The sequence below is a fragment of the Cyprinus carpio genome, chromosome A15 (assembly GCF_018340385.1).
Source record: "Cyprinus carpio isolate SPL01 chromosome A15, ASM1834038v1, whole genome shotgun sequence".
Taxonomy (NCBI): Eukaryota; Metazoa; Chordata; class Actinopteri; order Cypriniformes; family Cyprinidae; genus Cyprinus; species Cyprinus carpio.
In genome coordinates, this window is record NC_056586.1 from 22763954 (window position 1) to 22788385 (window position 24432).

Below are 24432 nucleotides of genomic sequence, written 5' to 3' on the forward strand. Positions count from 1 at the left end.
AAATCTCCTAAATGAATTTTTTTTGGCGGCGCATAAAAGAAATAACAAATTCCAACAATTTTGGGGGGGGAACCCACATTACAAAAGTATTTTGTTGGTATTGTCTTACAAAATATTAACCCCCAAAGAGGGGGACTGAACGGGGGGAAAAACGGTTTTTAAAGGGACCACTGTTGTTCCATCCCACAGGCGGAACCAGGCATAGCCACCAAACCCATATGCACCCACCTACGGACTGGGTTCCGATTGGTTGCAAGCCCACACCCGCGGTGAAAAAACATCGGCAGCTAAAACCGCAGGGGCTGCAGAGAGCGGGAAATGGGGCACCCCGCACAAAATTCCACAGGGGGATAACTCTTTGAAAACCGGGACAATTCAGTAGTGTAAATTCCGGTAACTTTCCCCTTCTTCCACCCTTGCTATCTCTGGCAGGGATTGTTTTCTTTCCACCTGCCTTTTAAAAAAACCAAACATAACGACAACAAACAACATCAAATGACTGAAACAACCCTGTTCGGACTCTTGCCCCCACCACTTTTCTCAAAACGTTTCCTCTTTCTCCCTTCTTGTGTGTTTTTTTCACTCCTCACCCCCCCCTCCTTCAACTCAAAAACTTTTTTCTTAAAACCATAGTTGATGGGACACCTTTGCACAAGTTTTGTCTTTCAACACACCAAAACACGAACCAAAAAAACCATCAGTGGGGGGGATCCGATTTCTCCCACCACTGCAGGGGGGACTGAAAATTAACTCATCACGGGGGGGGGGGAACTAAAACGACACTCTCTCTCTCCCCATTTACTCTTCCAACTTCTTTCGAGGAACGGGTACCGTTTTCAAACTTTATCATTTCCAAATCCAATTTTTTCCATAATTCCGTTGGTTACAATCACTTGTTATCCTCTACCCCACTCACATCCTTTTCAAGGCCATGTACGTTCTTCAAGTCCTAAACTATTTCACTTACTCACAACATTAACTCCTCTCTCACTCGGGAACATTTCCCTCCAGCGTCTTACGCAGGCGGGCTAAGCTCAGCTTAAGAAACATCTCTAAATCCAGCACTCTAGAAAACTACGGACCGGTTTATCCCTTTCTTCATTCATACGGAAAGACAATTGAGCAAGTCGTGTTCAACCAGCTCTCTATGTTTCTTGTACAGAACAACCTCCTGGACAGCAACCAATCTGGCTTCAAAAGCGGCCACTCAACTGAGACTGCCCTGCTCTCGGTAACTGAAGCCTTGCGACTGGCAAGAGCAGCTTCCAAATCCTCAGTACTCATCTTACTGGATCTATCTGCTGCTTTTGACACCGTTAATCACCAGATTCTCCTGTCCAACCTGAGAAAGATGGGCATCTCTGGAACCACACTCCTGTGGTTTAAGTCCTACCTCTCAGGTACAGTAGGTCCTTCAGGGTGTCTTGGAGGGGGTCAGGTTTCTAAGTCACAACTTCTTTTGCTACTGGGGTTCCTCCCAGGCTCAGTGCTTGGACCAATTCTCTTCTCCATCTACATGACGCGTTATTAGGGATCTGTCATCCAGAAGTATGGTTTTCTGCCATCCAAGTGCTATGCTGATGACACTTTCAACTCCCTACTTCTCATTCCAACCAGATGATTCACTCAGTAGCTGCCGTGATTTCAGCCATCTGAGAGACATTTCTAGCTGGATGAATGACCATCACCTTCAGCTCAACCTTACTAGACCCCAGAACTGCTGGTGGTTCCAGCTAACCCATCAAGCTTTCATCACAACTTCTCTATACAGCTGGGTTTTGTCAACCATAACTCCCCTTCCAGGACAGTAGCCAGAAACCTAGGAGTTGTGATGGATCATCAGTTGCTTCCTACAGACCATATTGCTACAACCCACCCGGTCCTCCTGGGATTTTGCCTTGTACAACATTAGGAAGATTAGACCCTTCCTGTCCAGAGCAAGCCACCCAACTTCTTGTCCAAGCTCTTGTTCTCTCCAGACTGGACTATTGCAATGCTCTCCCCTGGCGGGCCTTCCTGCATGTACCTATCAAGCCTCTACAACTGATCCAGAATGCAGCAGCGTGGGGTTGTCTTCGATGAGCCCAAAATGCTCATAGTTACTCTCTCTCCTCATCAGGTTGCACTGAGTACCAGTAGTCAGCCCCACCAAATCTGAAGGCAATTGACTCTTGCCTACAGGATCTACCATACACTGGTGCGTGCCTTACCTAAACTCACTGGTTCAATCTTGTGTACAAATAAAGTTAAATGTGTGTCATTTAAAGCATAAATAACCATAAAATAAATGCAGAAATAAATATTAATTTATTTTCTCCCTCCAAAGTTCACATTTATATGTACATATTTTTATATATATATAATTACAAATATATTATCTACCAACAAATTTCCTCCCTCCACATTCAATTTTCAGGATTACGGTTGTGGGCAACTCATACTCAGTGGGCGGCATCACCTTTCAAACTCGATTTCTTTGGTCTTTCTAATTCAGGTGCCTTTTTATTGTTTTTCGCATCACGAGCTATGGCCGAGGATGGAACAGTAAAACATCTATTGTTAACTCTTGCAGATAAAGTTATCAGTCAAAATGCTGACTATGACATAATTTTAATACAAGTAGAAAATACTGAAAGGTGACGCCGCCCACTGAGTGACATGCCCACAACCGTAACCCTTAAAATTAAATGAAGACAGTTTTAGTTTGGTTAAAATAATTTTCAGTAACTAAAAACATTTATTAGAAATTACAAATTTTGCTTAGGAAAAAAGAAAAAAATAAAGAAATAAAGAAATAAAGAAATAAAGAAAGAAATAAAGAAATGAATAAATAAATATTTATATATTAATTCGATATTTAAATTATTTCATTATGTATTTCACAATTTATTTATATATTTCAACATTTTTTAAATTATTTAATTTTGAGTAATTTGGCCCTCCATACTTTTGTCCTCCAACTCAGGAAAATGGACCGCAAATTAATTAAATTCAAATATAGATGACATTTACATGGCCATTCTGTATTGAAAATATTTAAACATTAATTAAATGATACACAGTAGAATATTAAGAAAGGAAAATGTATTATTTAGAATTAAGGAGAATCATTACATTGTGAATAATTTAATGCCATTGTGTGAATAATAAATAAAAGTAACTGTAATCTGCATTTTAAAACATAATATACTTTTTAAGACAATACAGTCTAATTACAAGTACTACATTTTTTGGAATCTGATTACATAATAATAATCCAGTTATACATGTATGTGTATGTGTATGTGTATGTGTATGTGTATGTGTATGTGTGCGTGTGTGCGTGTGTGTGTGTGTGTGTGCGTTGGGGTTGTGTGTCATAACATAATAGAATAGCTTAATTTTCTGTCGAGTTTACTTATAATGCCAAATTTTGATGATAAATATATCAAATTACAGGAAACTTTCTCACTCTCCACCAACTTTTTTTTTGAGGGGCTGAAATAATATCAACAACTAGATACCGTGCAAAACTCACCGCCATGATGGTGTCGGGGGTGCTGTGTGGTGCTAAGGTATAGCTCTGTGTTGGCCTGTTGCATGCAGGTGTAGGGCATTCTGGGTTGTTGCTGGCAGTGGCTCGCATCCCTCTTTGATTTAAGTCTGTGGGTTTTTCAGGTTAACATGTTATAAATCCAAAAATCCTCTCATAATTATCATTGTAAAAATTATTCCCTAATAACCTAATAATAATAATCATTACTCCTCCATACCTTCCTCTACGATCCAGCCATGTATGATCATCCAGCCACTTTTATAACTGGTGCCTGTATCCGATAGCGACCGTCCGCAGCTGATGATGAGTAGTAGATGTGGTGCTTCAGTATATAAAACCGGACAGCGGTTGTGTCCTTCCATTAATGGTCTGTCGAGAATAAGACGGTAAAGATGATGGAGGATCGCATCGACAGCACCAAGCAATAACACATTTCTTACTAACTTGCTTTTAAACCAAATACTCAAAACAGGTCCTGTGATGGCACAGAGAGGGGTTCACCCCGGTCCTTTTTAGGACAACATTCAAAAACACATCTACTGTGGTTATCAAAAAATGAGGATTCCGCGAAAGACTGTAAACTATATTATTTCGAGTGACTGATAAAAGAGAAGTGCAGGAACAGACTGTTTGATCCTACAGTCGAAAACTAGAGTATGTCATTCATAGAAAGCGACAGAAAATGCAATGTTATAAACTTACATCAAAGAAGCAACAAACTCTGTGTGTGTTGGTGTGTTGTGTGTGTGTGTGTGTGTGTGGTGGTGTAATTTGAGTGAGTCATTGAGACTACCTGTGGAAGAGTTAACATTGCCTACTGAAAGTTCTCTCTTTCTCTTGTGCTCAGGAAAACATGGAAAAATGTGTTTATTATTGAACTTCAGTCTCACAAAAACATGTCAAGACATTTTCATATTTCAAAACCAAAAGGAAAAAATAGAAGAAAATATATTTATGTATTGAAGACGATGTATTCCTTATTATAAGGCTTCTGGCATTATCATCCATTTATTTAAATAATAACTGCAATCCACATAAAAACAATACAACTAAATAATAAATAAATACATAAATATACACACACATGCACGCACGCATGCACGCACACGTGCACACGTGCACACGTGCACACACATATTCAATTATTAAAAAATTATATAAATATAAAATGATTTGTATGACATATAAATTATATAAAAATTATTAAGTATTATTATTAAAATATTACCATAATAGAATTTTTTCAAATGTAATTTATTCCTGTGATGGCAAATCTAAAACATTAATAATTCATGAATTATTCATTGATTTTAAATTTCTAAGACAAGTTTTTGTTGTCAGTGCTGTGTTTATTGTAATTTCTCAAAATCTATGCAGGTATACTGTAAATATATGTATTAAATGCAGTATTTTATATTACATATTATAAAATGTTATATATAGTATAAACAGGTTTTTATGTAATGTATTGTATATTTATAACGCTAATGATAATCTAATTAGAATCATCACTAAGAATAATTAGAATGGCAAAATACAGAAAAGTTTAACACCAAAAGGGAATTGTATTACAGTAATTCAAGTTTGGAGGGGAAATATTTTCATGGACCACAATCTTCAATGCAAAAAATAAAATTAAATAAAATATAATAAAAATAAAATAAATAAAAAACAAATTCTATTTACTTACATTTCTTTTCATTTTGGGGTGAAACGACACATTTGGGCACATTTTTCTCTCTTGTTTTTTCTTTTCGTTCTTTACTGTGTTATGCAATATGTTCTTTGTGCAGTTACTGTATATAACACTGAACTGACTCTCTCTCAAAATATATGTAATTAAGTTGTAATACTTCAGGTCTAATCTAAAATAACTCTCTCTCTCTCTCTCTCTCTACTCCAGTTTGTTCACAGTAATTCGCGAGGGAGGGTACTGTGACGATCTGCGGCCTGCTCACGATAAGATGTTAGGTCCACACTCTTACGTCCTTTCTGCGGTGCGCTGACAATCTCTCTGGTTGAGCCCAGTTTCCCCGCGATGGGGGGTGAGAAGCGCGGAGTTCGTGCTTCCTTCATGCGACCCTACATGTCGCCCGGAGCGTTAATGAGCACAGAACGACTGGAACCGCTTCGTATTCCTGTACGACACAGACGACACACAGCAGAGGTAAGAAAGCACACACTTGGCCATGAAAGCCCGTACTAACAAGCGACACTCATACCAAATGTGAAGAGCCATTTTTGGGTTGTTTAAACACTTTCTGGTGTCTTGGTTTAATGATGGGTTAACATCTGAAGCGGCCTCTTATGACAGATTCCAACTTCTGTTCTCAACCCATCATGCCGCAGACAGAGAGCAGAGATGTGAATGAGCCAGTGAGGAGACCTTTAGGAAAGGATCATTCATTTTGCAGTTCGGTTTGCTACATAGTTCAAATTTAAACCATTTTTAGACAAAAAACAAGCAAGAAGACAGAAACAGATTTTACATTGAGAGTTTTTTTCGATGATGATTAGATCGCAAGGATAGTTATTCTCGTTGACTAAAACTATTAAAAACATTTTGTTAGTTGAAATAAAAAAAAATGAAATAAAATATAAAACATAAAACACATTACAAATTCAATTCTCATTGACCAAAAACTATAAAAAACAAAAAACATATTTTAAATAAAAATAAAATATATTAAATAAAATGAAATAAAATGTACAAAATAAATGCCTAGATGAAAAAATAAACTAATAAAAACAAAAAATGAGAAAACGGCACTTTGGCAAATAAGTACATTAGTTTTTAATACAAAAAGAAAATAATAGAAAATAAAATAAAATGAAAACTGAAACTAGTAATAAAAAAAAAAAAAAATGAAAATGGCAAAATAAAAAAATGACAATACAAAAATTTTAATAAATTTTAAATCTCATTAAAATATTTGTAATAAATAATACTAAAATAAAATAAAATAAAATAAATATTAGAAAAACCTTAAACTAAACAAAAAATAGAAGGGACTAAAATTAATAACTGGAAAACTGAAATGAAAATAAATTAAGCCTAAATAGTAATATAAAACAAATAAAGAAATATTAGAAAAACCCTATTTAACTAAACAAAAATTAGAAGGGATAAATAATAAAAATAAACCCTAAAATTGACAAAAATTAAGCCTAAATAGTAAAGATAAACAAAGATGGAAAAGGATAAACTTACTAAAAATAAAATTAAAATAAAAACAAAGGAAATAAAATAAAAAAAAACAAAGAGAATAAAATTACATGACTAATCAACTGGTCGTCCAAAAATATATATATATATAAAAATAACATATATTACTAATCAACTTTTACTAATAAAAAAAAAAAAAAAAAATTACAAATAGTAGATCCAAAAAAAAAAAAAAAAAAATAGTAAATTGAACACAAGTTTAAAAAAATAAAAAAAACAAAAAAATAAAAGCGTATATATCTATTATTATATCTATTATATAATACTATACCTATATATTATAGGAGGTGACTACTCAACTTTTTGTCAACAAAAAAACCCAAAAACTAAGGTCAATTAGACCTGTAATAGTGGCCAAACTTTCTCATAAAGTGTTTAGATATTATTTAACAATAATTTTTAAATTCCTTTTTTTTGTTGCTTAAGGGTGCCCAATTTTTAACAAACTTTCTTTAGAAGTTAGGGATTAAAAGCAGATTGCTGTTGTTCACATTGGAAACACAATTCTCAAAAAAACAGATTGATAAGCATAAACATGCTAAAGCTTCAACTGATTAGGCACAAACAATCAAGTTTGTAAGTTGGCGTTGGAGGCTATTAGTCACAGCTGACGATCTATTCTCTCGTCTGGCATCATGCGGAGCCCCGCCGAAGTGGGGGGGGGGAGGCCAGACCTGAGTGTCGCGAGTCAGGCAGCGCAGCTGTCCCAGAACACGGAGTGGGCCTAGCGATATGATTTGCTCAGTTACTTAGCCCATTTTAAGCCCAGCATTCAGCCTGAGAGCACCCCGCATCTCCTGCTTGCTGCTCACCACTACCCAACATCGACCCCAGACCGCAAACCAACCACAAACCAATCCGTGATCTCCTGCTTAAAGGCCAGAAAGAGAAGCTAATGGATCCACTTGCATCCGCTTTCTCTCCATTATCCATCTCATCTTCATTTTCTTCATCTCCTCCCTCGCTTAATAAGTGCTGATGTTTGAATTTGACTGCTAGTCTCTTGAGTCTCTTCATCTGAGCTGGCATTGAGTCCAAGGACGACGCAGCGTGTTTTTCCCATCAATTTTGCCTTTGTCCTTCTGTTTTAAAATAATGCTGAAGCACTTAAATTACTAACTGGAAAATGGAAATAAAAATAAATAAAATCTAATAGTATTGTATGTGTGTGTATATATATAATGAAAATGACAAAAATAAATAAATAAATAAATAAATAAAAGAAAAACTGAAAAAAAAACTGAAAAAAAAATAAAAATAAAAGAAAACCTTGATAAGAAAATAAAAACTACTACAAAACTACGTATAAGGGTATAAAAATACAAAACACTGCAAATATATATAATGGTAATAAATATACATAAAAAAAACAAAGATTAAAAAATTATAATTTGATAATAACATAACATTATAAAAAGTATATAAATTTATATGATTAGTAATATTATACATATAGTATAATATAACTATATAAATCATAGATAATATTAAATAATATATAAATAAAGACTTAATAAACATGATTAAAATATATATATTAAGAATATAAATAAAAATTAACTCGGACAAACTTAGAAATGTTAGGTTAACTTTTAAGTTGAAGCACAAGCAAGTATAACTGGAAAACTGAAAAATAGGAATATGTTTTAAAAATTATTAAATAATAAAATAAAAAGATTAGAAACAATAAAAATAATATAACTATAAAGAGACAACAATGAAATAGTAATATTTTTTTAAAAATAAGTATATATTAAAAATGATTAAATAATAAAATAAAAAATTAGAAACATATAAAAAATAATATAAATATAAAGAGACAAAATGAATTTGAAATATTATTAAAAACTATATATAAATATAAAGAGACAAAATGAATTTGAAATATTATTAAAAACTAAAAATAAAAAAAAAAAAAAAAAAAAAAAAACTAAAATAAAAAAAAAAAAAAAAAAAAACTGCCAATTTATCAGAAAGTGTTTTAGCAATTATTTATTCTAATTCATTTTGTGAATCATAATCTCCTTTAGCAATTATTTATTCTAATTCATTTTGTGAATCATAATCTCTATTCTGATCTTGAGCCACTTCATCTGGAGTTGGCATCGATTCCAAGGACGATGCAGCATGTTTTTCCTGTCGATTTTGCCTTTGTCCTCCTGTTTGTGTTGATTCCCTGAGTGCTGAGGAGGTTTGTCAGACTCGCAGACACTCGGCTTGACCTCACACCTCCGTCAGCAGATCTGCATTGCGGATCTGTCTGCTAAAACGTCTCTGATCGCTCGCTCATACACGTGAAATGGCTGATCACAGGGGAACGTCCGGCTTGTCTGGAGATGTTAGCATCACTGCCAGCAGATATGGAAAAAAGATATCTATTCACAGATGAACACTAAACCCATACTGCAGATTATTTTAGAAAAAATAAACAAGTGAAAAAGGCTATTTGGGCAGGAAGACACTTTAATGACACGTAAAACAACCAATCAAAGTTTGTCTTGTAGCTTTACTAAAAATAAAAATCTTACAAAAAAGCACAAAAACAAAAAATAAACAAAAAAAAAAGAATAAATAAACAAAAATTTTTTTAAACCTAAAAAAAATATCTTACGCCAACCCGTCAAACACATTCCTACATCCTCAGCTGGGGCCCTCCATCCGCGGCGCATTAATGAGCCTTACAGAAATTAATGTTTTCATTAAGGGCCGCATTTGCCACCTTAAACTCATTTCCAGAGGCATTTTACCTTTCTAAGATAATTTCTTCTAACTTTATTCAATGCACGTTTCATATTTTATGTCAAATTCTTATATTAAATCAATAAAGTTATACTATATTCTGTTACCAAACAAAATTCAATCAGTATAAGAAAAATCTATTTTTTCCATCGCAAAATTGGCACAGAAGCAGCATTTACACTGCAATTACAGCTTAACAAGCAATGCTATGAGATTGTTTTAGAATTATTATTTTACCTATTGAAATTTTACTTTGTCATTTATTCAGCCAATTTGTTCTAACTGCTGATACATCCAGATAAATATTTTAAAAATAAATATTAAGAAATTAGAAATTATTATTATTTTATATGAAATGATACTTTAAGTCACTGTAGTCTTTAATTCAACCAATTCAATATTTATTCAACTAATAATATTTAGATTTTTATATGAAATTACAGTTTAAATATGCAAGTCACTGTCTTAATGAGTGAGTCACTGAGCCATTTATTCAACAGATTCATTTAAACAGCTGATTCATTCAAGAACGAACAAAGTAACTGTTGTCTTTACGAAAGGATCATTGAATCATTGATTCATTCAAACGGATGATTCGTTCAAGAATGAAGCAAGTGACTGTTTCTGAATGGATTATTCAATTTAATTCATTCAAACGGATTATTCATTCAAGAAAGAATCTGTAGTGACTGTCTTTATGAATGGATATTTGAATCATTGATTTGTTCAAAAGAGATTCATTCAGAAACAAAACACCACTATATTTCGTTCTGTATCCTCAAATGATTTAAAACCAAAAACTGATAAAATTAGACAAGTCCAAGTCCAGCCCATGCATTTACATCTACAAGACATTTTTTTAGAGTGTTTGCTTATCTGCAATACGTCTATAGGACGTTTCCTATCAGATGTCAAATAGACGTTCTTTAAGATGTTTATGATTTAGAGGCTATGTAAAACTGATGTCTGAAAGAGGTATGTCAGATGTTTGTACACAGCAGATGCTTTCCAGATGCAGACATCTTGCAGACGTACATGCTATCTGGGTTATCAAATCAAGAGAAAACTGGTCTTTGTAGGCTGCTAATTTGGGACAAAAAGGCATATTTCTTCAATGCTGGTCATTCAAAAGTGCATTTCTTTTTCCCCCTGTCAGCCGTTTGGCGTGCCGTTGTAGAAGTGCTGGAATCCGCTCGGCTATCAAATGCTAGCAACACAGTTGAGCGACCATCTCCACTTACAGGCCCTGAGTAACTGACACAGCCGTCCCTACTGGCACGCTCACTTTAGCCGAGAAACGGACCATCTGGCAGCATGGATCGGACTGTTAGCGATCGGTTCCAGCTACCGCTTTGACACTTTAGCCCGAGTCTCGCTACTGCTACCTTTATGAACACTGACTTTACACGGAGTGAAATACTACTACACCACCTGCTACACAATGTGTACTGCATATGGCATAATATTAAACAAAAGTATGAGACAGTATGCACAGTACGGAATGCTAAACATGCAGAGAAACACCAAGAAATTGTCACTATAAATTTCCAAGCAACTTTATTGATAATTCACAGGACAGAGTTGACAATAAGTTTTTGTTTGTGCGGTGCGTGATATGTATGTTCTATAACTTTAAAAAAAGTCTTGCCTTATTCAAAATCAGGCTGCTCCTCTCCTCACTCCGCTCTCAGTGCACTTTGATCCCATTACTCTGCTTTGGGGTGGAAAAGCAAATTTTTAGTGCCATCCTTATGGACACGCCCCTGCCTATATGCATGTTTAAATAAGTGAGTGGCCCCCAGTTATTATTACATTTACATTTATTTTTATCCAAAGCAACTGAACACAACAAGCGATTCATCATAAAGAGGCAATTAAACACAGAAAGTGCTCTTAATACAACGTTTTAGACGTTGTTCAGATTAGTACAAGCTAGACGAAAATGTTCTGGAAATGTTCACAAATCTGCAGGACCGGGTCGTTGTAGCAATATGGTCTGTGAAGCTTAACTGATGATCCATCACAATCCCCTAGGGTTTCTGGCTGTCCTGGAAGGAGCATGTGGTTGACTAACCCAGCTGTATAGGGGAGAAGTTGTGATGAAACGGGATGGGTTAGCTGGAACCACCAGCAGTTCAGTCTTAGTAAGGCTGAGCTGAAGGTGATGGTCATTCATCCAGCTAGAAATGTCACCAGACAGGCTGAAATGCAGCAACTACCAAGTCGGGTCATCTGGTTGAATGAGAAGTAGAGTTGAGTGTCATCAAGCGTAGCAGTGATAGGAAAAGCCATGCTTCTGGAATGACAGATCCCATATGACGCCATGTAGATGGAGAAGAGAAGCTGGTCCAAGTACTGAGCCTTGAGGAACCCCAGTAGCAAGTTGTTGTGACTTAGAAACTTCTCCCCTCCAAGACACCATGAAGGATCTATCAGACAGGTAGGAGTTAAGCCACTGGAGTGCAGTTCCAGAGATGCCCATCGTTTCTGAGGTGGTGGATAGGAGAATCCTGGTGATTAACAGTGTCAGCAGCAGACACAGGTCCAGCAAAATGAGCACTGAGGATTTTGAAGGCTGCTCTTGCTAGTCGCAGGGCTTCAGTAACCGAGAGCAGGGGGCAGTCTCAGTTGAGTGGCCACTTTTGAAGCCAGATTGGTTGGCGGTCCAGGAGCTTGTTCTGTACAAGAAACATAGAGAGCTGGTTGAACACAGCTCAGCTCATCTTTCTGATGTTGTGCAATGAAAACCTGAATGATCGAGCAGTTTTTGCAACGTGGTCTTTGAAAGTCAGCTGTTCATTAAAGATTACACCAAAAATTCTGACCAAAGTTGATGGGGTAATTGTTGATAAACCTAGCTGGATGGTGAAATCACGCTGTAGAGTTGGAATAGCAGGGAAGACGAGAAGCTCAGGTTAAGCTATAGGTGATGTTCTTTCAGCCATGCAGAGATGTTCGCCAGGCAGCCTGAGATCCGTGCAGCTACCGGTTGAAATGAAAGATAGAGCTGTGTGTCTTCAGCATAGCAGAGGTAGGAGAAACCATGTGCCTGTATGATGGGTCCCAGTGATTTTGTGTATACGAAGAAGAGGAGTGGTCCAAGTACTGATCCCTGAGGAACCCCAGTGACCAGTTGATGTGCTTTGTATACCTCCCCTCCCCAGTACACCCTGAAAGACCTACCAGTGAGACAGGATTCCAGTGAGACAGGAGGATCTGATGATTCACAGTGTCAAAAGTGGCAGACAGATCCAGCAGAATGAAAATGGATGATTTGGAATCAGCTTTCGCAATCCGCAACCGCAGCAAGGCTTCAGTGATCTGAAAATAATGCCGCGTCCTCAGCTTGAATGGCCACTTCTGAAAAGCTGACTGCTTATTCTGTGAAAGAAATAATGATATCTGGTTGAAAACAACTCGTTCAAGTGTTTTCGCTATGAATGGAAGGAAATAGACTCCTGGTCCAGGTCTGTAGCTATTTACAAGTGAAGTGTTTAATGTAGGCTTTTTGAACAGTGGGGTTACCCAGCCTGCTTGAATGCGCGGGGGGGAAATGCCTAGGGAGGAAGAGATGTGTTGATGATATGATGTTGGCTTCTGCCTCAGTGAGGGGACAGGAGGAGGAGAGGGGGGAGTTTTAGCAGTGGATGTGTTTTGTTTGCGTTCCTGTGTGTGGAGCTGAGAACTGACTGCTGATGGTTTTAGTTTTGTCTATGAAGAATGTGGCAAAATCATCAGCTGTTAAAGAGGTTTTGGAGAGATTACGTGTGTCTGAGAGCTGTTGATCTTGTTGTGGGATTTTGGCAGTACGGACTTCCCAGCAGAAGAAAGATGAAAGCAGAGACTGATACAAACTCTGGTCTGATCTTGATCTTTGATTTGTGTGAATTTCTCTGTGCTTTTTTGAGTTTGGATCGATGTTCACAAAGAATATTAGACAGCCAGGGGTTAGAAGAGGCAGCATGTGCTGGCTTGGAGGAGAGAGGACAGATATCGTCTAGACAAGAAGTTAAAGGTGGTGTATTTATGATTGACCTGGAGTGGTTGAATTCAAAATATTGGAGAGGGTTTTTTTTTCACCCAGCCCCTCCTCCTCAGACTTGATGCACATGCAGGTTGCCAGATTGAGGACACCAACAGGAATCAGTGCACTTGACGATGAATGAAATGGAATATGCCAACTGACAATCTGGGGTGCCGAAATACAATGGGTAAACTGGCAGTGGGCGGCTTTCACAAACCAAAACAAAGATCGACATTCCGGCCCGGAATGCACATTTTCAAAGGAGAATAACTGACTGTAGCACTGTTTTTCAAATAAACAAGTATGTTAACTTAGCATGTTTCTTAAATATCTGCAAACATATTATGGCATTAATAATTAATAAATTAATAATAAAACAATTTATGAGACAGCATGCAGTGTGAAATGTGAGTAATTTGACTTTGAAAAATAATAATAAAAATAGTTTGTGAGACAGGATGCATTATGAAACTTGATGTATCAAAATTTTATGTTGTTAATTCTTCCAATCTTCAGTGAAAAAGACAGACTTTTCCACAAAAAAGTAAGAAAAAAGTAAACATATATATATATTTTTTTAAATTAATTAGAAAAGTGTGTTAAAATTAAAAAGAATTTATAAAATAAAATGCTGCCCTTAATTTATTATTATTAATTATTTATTTATTTAATTTTATTTATTATTATTTTATTTTTTTTGTGGAATATGGTTTTTTAGACAGAAATAGAGTCGCATTATGGAATAAAATGAAATATTCATGTTGACTGAAATTATTTAAAATGTATTGAAAATTGTAAATATTAAAAAAAAAAATTAAATATGCAATATTTTTACAACTTTTATTAGAAATGTTTTCAAAATATTTACATATTTTATTTACATATTTAAAATCTTACAAAATTATAAAACTACTGTATATATAACAGTAAGTTCTTTAAGCCATTTTGCTAACTGATATTCACAGTATTTTTTAACATATATATTTAACATATCCTTTAAAAATAATTATAAAACATATTTTAAGTCATTTTACTGACACCGAATTTCTCCAAAACCTTTCCTTTTTGAAGTAGCCGCGTCACATGCCTATACCATTCACATGGCGCTGTGTTTGAAAAGCTTAGCTGGTACAGGCGAATGTGTTTACATGCGGAGCTGGAGGACAAGCGTCCATCCATCCATCCATGTCCGTCCGCACACAGACTGGGGTTTTGTGTACAGAAGGATTATCTCAGCTCTCTGCTGCCAGTCTGTGTTTACTCCACAGGACGGCTGGTGCAGGTTTCATTATGATTGCGTGTGGCGAGCCCACGGTCATCTGTGGTCTGTCTCTGTGTGTTGTGGTTTGTGTTATATCTGTTGATTCTGAACCTGCTCCACACACACACACACACCACACACAGACGGATGCTGAACACTGCATATGTCTTGATGTCCAAAGTCCCTGCGGGTGCGACTAAGGAGGCCAGTTCTACAAGGACATCCTATTTGCTCTTAGCCCGACATGCACTGGCACACTGATGCAGAATACACCACGGGACATTTGGACGGAGTGAGCCTCCTTTTACACCTGTAAAAAACACACAACACAAGAGCTACACACACACACACACACACACACACACACACACACACACACACACACACACACACACACTGCCTCACATTTTATAATTTGCATAAAAATTATGTTGCTTCTCACTTTTTATAATTTGCATAAATGTTTCTTTTAGAAGTTCTTTTTCATACTTTGGTCTGATAAATCAAGATTTTTTATTCGTCACATACACAATTATATAGAGCATATATAACCAGCAGTAAAATTTCATTTTAATTAAAGTAATCAGTTATTTAATAATCAGTGTTATTTTAGTATTATAGCGATACTATTATAGTGTTTATAAATATTTAAATTCATTTTTATATTTTCATTTGAATTTTAGTTAAAGTTTTAGTCATTTGTTGTGTGTTTGACATTTTTATGGTTTATTATTATTTTAAAAATATGTCTGTATAGTTTTTATTTTTTATTATTTCAGATTTAGTTATTTTAGTATATGAAAATGTAATATCTCATTAATTAAAAATGGGAAATGTTACTAAAATAAAATAGATAAAATAAAATAAGTATAAGTTATTTCTCTTTTAAGTGAGAAACTTTGTCTCCCGTTGTTTAATAAAAATAAGACACAGTTGAAACAATAGATTTTTACCTACAGTGCGAAGAGCTATTATGTGATTTATGTTGCATCTTACTTTTTAGTATCTGCATAAAATTGCAGAAAAACTTTTTTTTTCATACTTTGGGAGATATAATGGAGTCAGTGTAATTTTAGTATCATTGAGGTACAATTATAGTTTTTATCTATATTGTAAATTATTTTATATATATATATTTTTTGTTTTCATTTAAATGTTAATGTTTTACTGTAGTCATGTTTTATTTATTTTATTGTGTTTTAGTTATTATAATATTTATTTTATTTCAGGTAAAAAAGTTTTTATTGTTTTAGTGAACTATAATAACCCTGAATAGAGTTAACTTTTTTATGTTGCATCCTTTCAGCATTTGCATAAACTTGCATAGTTTTATTTTTTAATAGTTTTATATTTTCTCAGTTATTTCTTTTTTAAGTATCATCTTTGTCTCCCATATTTTTATAAAATAGACAATTAAGACAAATGTTGACATAAGTAAGTTACTTTTTAGTAGTTGCATAAAATTGCATAATTTAATTCAATTATAATAACATAATGGAGTTCTTTTTTTTCTTTTTTTTTATAATAAAAAAAATATACACAGATTAGACATGTTGAGCACAGAGCTATTATCTGATAACTGATGAGAACTCTGACTTTTTTGTACTGTAGATGCTGCAATCTAAAGTTTTTTCAGTTTTCTCTCCGTATAACATGCATGTTTAGGTAAAGATATAAGTGTTTTGATGTGTCGTTGTTGCTAGGATACGCCATCCTGCAGGCCATCATGGAGAAGGCGGGTCAGAACGGCTGGCAGGTTCAGTGCCTCGGTGGAGAAAAACTTCAATGACGCCAGTCATCCGAAGACTGCTGGAAGACCTGGGACCGGCGACAGGAAAGAAGTTTGCATCGAACTCGAGGCAGAACGACTCCAGACATTCTGGAAAGGTAAGATCACATCTGCCCAAACAAATTATGATATTTAAAGAAATCAAAATCAACCAAAACAAAATCCCTTAACAAACAAAACATATAAAATAAAAAATCACATAAAAAAAAAGTTCTCCACTGTGAAATATTCTCTCTGTGAAATAGTCTCTTTTTCACAGTTAAATATATTACATTAGGGAAATTAAATTGGGCATGCGGGAGTGCCATTTAATGTTGACTGTTGACAATTATTACAAAACAAGAATTATTTTTTCTTTTTTTCTTTGTTTACAAGTTTTTTAAGTTCTTTATATGTGTTCTTACATATTTAGATATTTAAAAAAATAAATGTCTTAAACTTGCAGCACTGATAGAGGCTATAGTGTGGAAGATCTCTATACAGCCATTTTGATAACTGACTTGACAAATATTTTAGGTAGCTTTTTAAATTATGGTTTAAAAAGATGAATTTTGGCCACCGTCGTGCATCTGGCCGGTTAAGCAAGTCCAGAAAGGTGATTTCCCTCCCACGAATTTAGTCTGCAAACTGACTGAAATTACTATACAATATTTAAAATTAATTTCAAATTCTACAGTATAAAATTAAATATCTATTTTTAAACTGCAAACTGACTGAAATTACTATACAATATTTAAAATAAATCAAAAACTACACAATAAAATAAAATTATATAAATAATTATATTTAAATGTTTTAAATATTTTAAAATATTTTGATAAAAATGTAACCATTTTGACTGCCTTTGAAGATATTCTACAATATTAGTATACAAAATATTATATAAATTTTTAAAAATGTATTACATTTTTTAAAATATAATTATTTTTTAAATAATTAGATAATTATATTAGAAAATATATTTTTGAAAACCTATTAGAGATAACAGTATAATCTACAATATTTTTATGTGCATTAATTGAAAACATTAATTACATTTTTTAAATGTTTAGATATTTAAGATATATATTTTTTTTAAAATAGCCAAACATAAGTGCTTTGGGCAGTTTTTTCAGCAGTTTTTTTCTTCCAGCTGACTTCGAAAATTATTTCTACAACATTTTTAAAATGTACATAACATTCCTGAATATTCGGAAATATTTTGATAGTAAAAAAATATATGTTTAAAATAATATTAAATCAAAAACATACACATCTTATACATGCATATATATGATTGAGCTGTTTATGAACTCAAACCGAACTTCTCCACAACCTTTAAAGATGTCTTCTGACACAATGCCAATGATCCGACTGCACTTGATCGACAAGCAGAAGAATTCGATTGGCTAAAAAAAGCAGGTCTGCCTCCCTACCTCAGGTTTTGGGCTGTTTGCAGAGCCTTGGACTGTCACGCACATCTCACAAACCATTCCAAATATCTGTCGGTAGAAGCCACGTTTAAATGCATGGCATTCCTAAAGTACAAATCGCTTACAGCCCCTTAAAAAGAAACAGCATAAAAACACAATCACAGACTTCGCTCTGATCCGCTCTTCCGGCCTGCAGAGCTTCTCCCTCGCTGTTCCTCACAGAATATGACACGCTCTGTCTGTCATTTGAATGAAACTCGAATAACATGATGTAAAGGGAGATAGAGAAGAGAACAGGTTCTTACGAAACCGCTGCTAAACAGCCTGAAACAGCCAAAACAACCACCATTTTTACTACACAGCACCATTTCTCCTACCGTACGCAGGTCAGTCAGGTCAAATACCGTCATGGCACACAGCAGTTTGATGTAAGAACCTTATTGAGAAAGTTAATTAATCATTCAGTTTAGTGCCATTTGGATACTGAGTGCCAACAATATTGCAAGAATACAGAAAAAAAAAAATTATGATTTTTTTTTTTTTTAAGAAATTGATACTTCTATTCAGCAAGGATGCATTAAATTGATGAAAAGTAACAGTAAAGACATTTATAATGTTGCAAAAGTTTTCTATTTCAAATAAATGCTGTTATTTTGAATTGTTTTTGGCAAGTTTTACAAGCACAAGTAAAATGTTCTGAGAAAATATGTAAACTTTAGTTATAAAACAATCATATATATTATTAGATTACAATTAATATTATTTAATATAAAATAATTAAAGTAATAAGCATTTTTATATTAAATTTATATATTAATATGTGTATACATATATACATATATTAATTTCTTTCTTTATATATAACAATTAATTTAATACAATCTTAATGAATTTTTTTATTCCCTTAAAAATGTTACTCATTTAACATAATTAATTTAATATAATTTTAATGTTTTTTTAAATTAATTTAAAAACATCTCTGCCATCACTGGCATTTTAAAATGTATTGTACTATTCTATTATATTTTATTTATATGTTTAAATATTTAACAATATTTAAAAAAATTATAAAACTATATAAAGCTCTGTGAGGCCTTGGAGACATTTTCATAACTGACTTTGAGCATATTCTACAATATTTTTAAAAAAATGTTTAAAAATTAAATATTTATTAAAAAAAAATATATGAAATACTTTTAAAAATATTCAGAATTATAAAAATATATATAGTACTGTAAGTGTTTTGAATAGTTTTGCTAACTGACTACAATATTTCAAATGAATTTCAAATTCTACAATGTTTACAAATATTTGTATAAATAATTATATTTAAATGTTTTAAATATTGAAAAAAAATATTTCGATAAAAATTTAGTCATTTTGACTGACTTTGAAAATATTCTACAATATTATACAAAATAATATGTATAATATTATAAAATGTATACATGATTAAATAAATGCAACCTTGGTGAGCATAAGAGACTTCTTTCAAAATCATTAAAAAATTTATTATTAATTTACAATAATTATTATATAATACTGTAAAAAAATAATTACAGTAAGAATTACTTTTAATACTAAAATGTATGTGTATGTGTATATTGATTTCTTTTTGAAATATATAGTTATTTTAATGTAATTTAATATAATTTTCATTTTTCTTAATTACAAAAATTAATTTATTATAATTAATTTAATATATTTTAATGAATTTGTATTCATTAAAAAAACTGCTTTGCCATCACAGAAATAAATTTATTATTAAATTTATTTTTAATTACATAAAAATTCATTTCAATAGAATACAGCTATTTTAAATTGTAATGATATTTCCCAATATTAATTTTTTATTGTAGTTTTAAAACTTCTTTTAAAAATGTTTAAAAAAAACCCAAACATTAAAACAATAGTTTTAAAAAAAAACAAAAAAAAAAAACAGGCCTAATGTGTAACCAGCCCCATGGTTCTCGCCGGTACTGGATGTTCAACAAGAGCAGCAGAAGAGTCACAGCTCACTCTCAGTACGTCTGATCTATGAACTCGTGCATGCGTGCGTGTTTGATTATTACATGGTGCCGTCTGTTTTCCTCAGGCAGACCTCTGAGGTTGCCCTCTATCATCCGACAGCAACGTGGCAAAGACACACACACACTACACCCACACACACACACAACACACCCACACAAAAACAGAGGCAGCCGTCTCGCCGTGGAACATATCAGTAACACCATCACAGAAGTTGTCTCTCTACATGCCCTGCCAATCGTGCCAGCATGTTCCTCACATTAAGATGTTTTTAAAACTGAAATGATGATCCATACTCCATAATAACGCTTCCCCAGTTAAAATGCCATCTGAAATCAGGAGAGAAATCTGCACAAATGATCAAGGCACCATTTACCAAGCCAAAACAGCTCTAAACAAATAGGTGGCTGGAATTTTGGAAGTGAGAGACAACAGGAGATGCACGTTTTTCACTGGATAAGCGTTATTATGGATTGAGGAACACATTGATTTTTGCCAGAAGCAATCGGTTTGAAGTCGATTAACGTCATAATTCTGCGATTTAGTGTCAGCGTTTGTCTGTGTCCAGAATGGTCGACTGATGGTCTGGCAGTGTTGTGGAATGACTTGTGGATTATGGTGCTGTGAGTTTCTAGACCAGCTGGACGCCATTCACTCGCAGAGGCACAATCACCTGAGTGGAGAGTAAGTGAGGAGAACACTTAGTGTGCATGCTACATTTTTAAGCTGTTTTTGTGCGTTTGTTTCACTTCAGCAACAAAGCAATGGGTTGCTACGACCGTGCCCTATAAGGTACCATAATGTACCGAAAACATGTTCTCCCAATAGAAAAAGATAGTCCTTCTTGACCTGATAACAAGAAAGGGTTGTTTTGTCCTGATATTATGAATGTTTTTGATTCTGTTATATGTTGGATGAGTTTACAGAATCATGGGTACTTTAAGTTTGATTACAAGGTATTATTTACAAAAAAAGTAAAGAACAAATGCAGCTTGATGACTTCATCAAAAGCTTTACTATTGATTACCCAACCCTCAAAACAGGTCTGTAAAGGTTTGTTAAAAATCACTCACCCTGGAGAAAATAATGTTTTCGTTTTAATTACTTTACATTCAATTTGACTGCAATTCTGCTCTAGTTGCCACATAAACATATTAAATTGAAACTGAAATGTGCACCAATGTCTTGGGACCTAACTCACTCTATTTTTTATGTAACTACTGTCCCCAATATATATTAATACTCGAGGCGTAATTTCTGAAGTGGGTACTAAAATATCTTTGTAGCATTCCACCACTCATTCCATTGTATTTCTGTCTTTCTCTCCGATTGTGTGTCGGCAAACATGATGAAAGGATTCACTACTCGTCGCTAACTCCAGAGGTGAGTGCCGGGTTTATACAGTGATGGAGCGCTGGAGGAAATGAACAAATGTAGAGGACAGCGTGTCCTCTGGCTGTAATTCTCTGTGACTGAGCTTCACTTCTCTGAAGAAAACCAGAATGCAATATTACATTTTGGCATCTAACTCACATTGTTTGTGAAGGATTCCTTAAATGCACTAGTGCTTTACTAAGAGATCATAGGCACCATTCCCACCTCACGAAAAAAAAAACAAAAAAAAAAACACACATACACACACATTTAAATATAACGAATTTTTTTTTTTTTTTTTTTAGATCACCATGGCAACACCTTAGCGACGCCCTGTCAATCACACACAACGAATCCTTGAGTTTTAAAAGCACCAGGCAAATGTAAACTCTAATTATAAAACAATCATATTTATTATTAGATTTCAAAAAATTCTATTTAATATAAAAATATTTATAATAATTATTTTCATATTAAAATTTTCTTTCCCTAAAATGTATAATTAAATGAAAGAATTAACTTACCTCAGCGACACCGAGAAGACATTAGCAAATTTATATTTATACATTTCTTTTAAATAAGTATCTTTTTCAAATTAATTTGTAATCTAATTTATTAATTTAATATAATATATTTCATATAATGTAATAAATTTAAACAAATTTCATATAATACAATAAATAAAAACAATCAATCTATAACAAATTAAATTAATAAAAACAAGCTTTCTCTAATTACATTTTTAAATATAATAAATAATTACATATATATAATATAAATACATATATATAATAATTACATTTTTAAAAATTTTATTTAAAACCAACCACCCCAAACACCCTAGCAACCGCAACCACATAGCAACAAACTAAACATCACTCATATCATCTTAGCAACCATAAATCAATGCCCTGGCAACACTGCATTTCTCACATCTTTTTTTTTTTTTTAATGTATCTGTATGTATCTTTCTCTAATTAATCTGAGCAAATCACGTAGCAACCACCCAAAACACCCTAGCAACAACTCAATCTGGATGATTAATTTTATCTGAACTGGTAGTTAGTCTCAAGGAATTTGTAGTCTTGTTTAGTTTTGGAGACTCTGACTATGATTGACTGCTGAACCTGAACTTTGTTACGTGTGATTTATCATTGTGTATTTTGTGCTGTGCCTTAACGCATTCTGCGTGGACATATGTTAGCGTCAGCATCTGGGATATTAAGAATTGTTATAACTCTCTCCGCCTCACATTCATTCAATCAATCTCTCTTTTTCCACCTTTTTATCTTTTCAATGAATCGGCTGCATTCGCTCTCACTCTGATTTGCGCTCTGTCTTTCTCCCGGCAGGGATTTAAGGACATTTCTCTTGAGAGGTTTATGCACGGCGGGGCAAATGTAACTGGTTTCCAGTTGGTGGATTTCAGCAAACCGATGGTGATCAAGCTAATGCAGCGCTGGAACAAACTAGACCAGAGGGAGTATCCAGGATCTGAGAGCCCACCCAGGGTACGCAAATACATGCAAACACCAATAAACCAACATAACAAATACTGTGAACATTTATTTGCACACTCTTTTTTTTCTGCATTGTTTCAGCACCCAGTTCACTAAAGTAATTAAGCTTCCAAACATGCTCAGAGATCTGTACTAAACACCATTGAATCCATTAGCAGCAAAATTCCTTATCTACTCAAACAGCTTGCTTCAAAACTGCCCAGCAAATAGCAGGTTGGTTTAAATCAGGTTGAAACTGATAATCCTGTCGGACGCATGTGGCAGAGTTCCAGTCACAGATGTTCAGCCAATCAAACTGTGACAGGACACATTCTTCGTCAAGCTTTAGCCAATGAGATTCAACGAGCAGCTGCCCAGGCAATACTTGAGTCAATTAAGCCATGACAGACCGCAGCCGAGCCCGCGTTTAACCCATCTGTTGGGGAACGGTGAAATAAAGTCTTACTACAAGTAAATAAATGTTGTGTTTTGAGGACTGGGAAACCATTCTAGTTTTCCAAAAGACAAATTCACATTCAGGGGCACAATTACAATGTATCAAATAATGTGTTTTTCCTTTGTAAAGGGATAAAATGAAAGCAAAAACTTAAAGATAATAATTTCAGCTTTAAATAGTTAATAATAATGCAATTATTTATATGCCTTTAAATACTGTATACACACACAGTTTATACAATTTAAAGTAAAATATATTAATATAAAAATAATAAAATAAAAGCAGTGTACACACACACAGTGCTGGGTAGTAACAAATTACATGTAATCTAGATTATGTAAAGAGATTCCAAAATAAAGTACTTATTATTAGATTATATCACAGATTACAGTTACTTTTTATAATTACATTATTACTTATTTACACAATGACAGTAAATTATTGATGTATTGATTCACCTAATTCTCTATTTTCTCTCTTAAATTTTAGTAAAATATATTATATACTAAATACAAAAAAAAAAACAACAACAAAAGTACTAAAAAGTACATTTAAGTAAAGTATATAAATATATTTATAAATATATTAAAAAGTTTAAAAATAAATTTTCTGTTTTTCCACCCAAATTTAAGACTTTTAAAAGATTAAGATGTTTGTTATAACATTTGAGATATTTTTTAATACTCTTAAAGAAAATTTTAAGGACCCTCTGGGCCTTTTTGTTATTCACACACATGCTCTAAATCCATTTTACAGTTCACACACATCTATTCTTAGTCGCCAAATACAAGTGAAATGGTCGCGCGTTACCAAGATGGTTTTGTTCTGCATAACTTTACCTCATTGTGCTGCCCTCAGCTCAAAAACCTTGCTTTTCCCCCCTGTTGATAATGTGGAGCTCCTTCTCTACTCCCATTGATTTAGTACTTCCATCCTGCTGCGGTCCCTGCTATAAATTATCAGAGGACCATCAGACCAATCTTTACGGGTTCATTAGAGCACACTTTATAGGCAAGAGCCTTGACTATCTCCATCTCTTGCTCTCGCTCTTGATTTTCTGGCATCTCACTCGCTGACTCCCCCCAATT

The 24432-nt window shown here is 33.8% G+C and overlaps 1 pseudogene; it reads left to right on the forward strand.

Annotated features, from left to right (window-relative positions):
• The window catches only part of LOC122147806, a 94318-nt pseudogene that overhangs the window by 15737 nt on the left and 54149 nt on the right, over nucleotides 1-24432 (forward strand).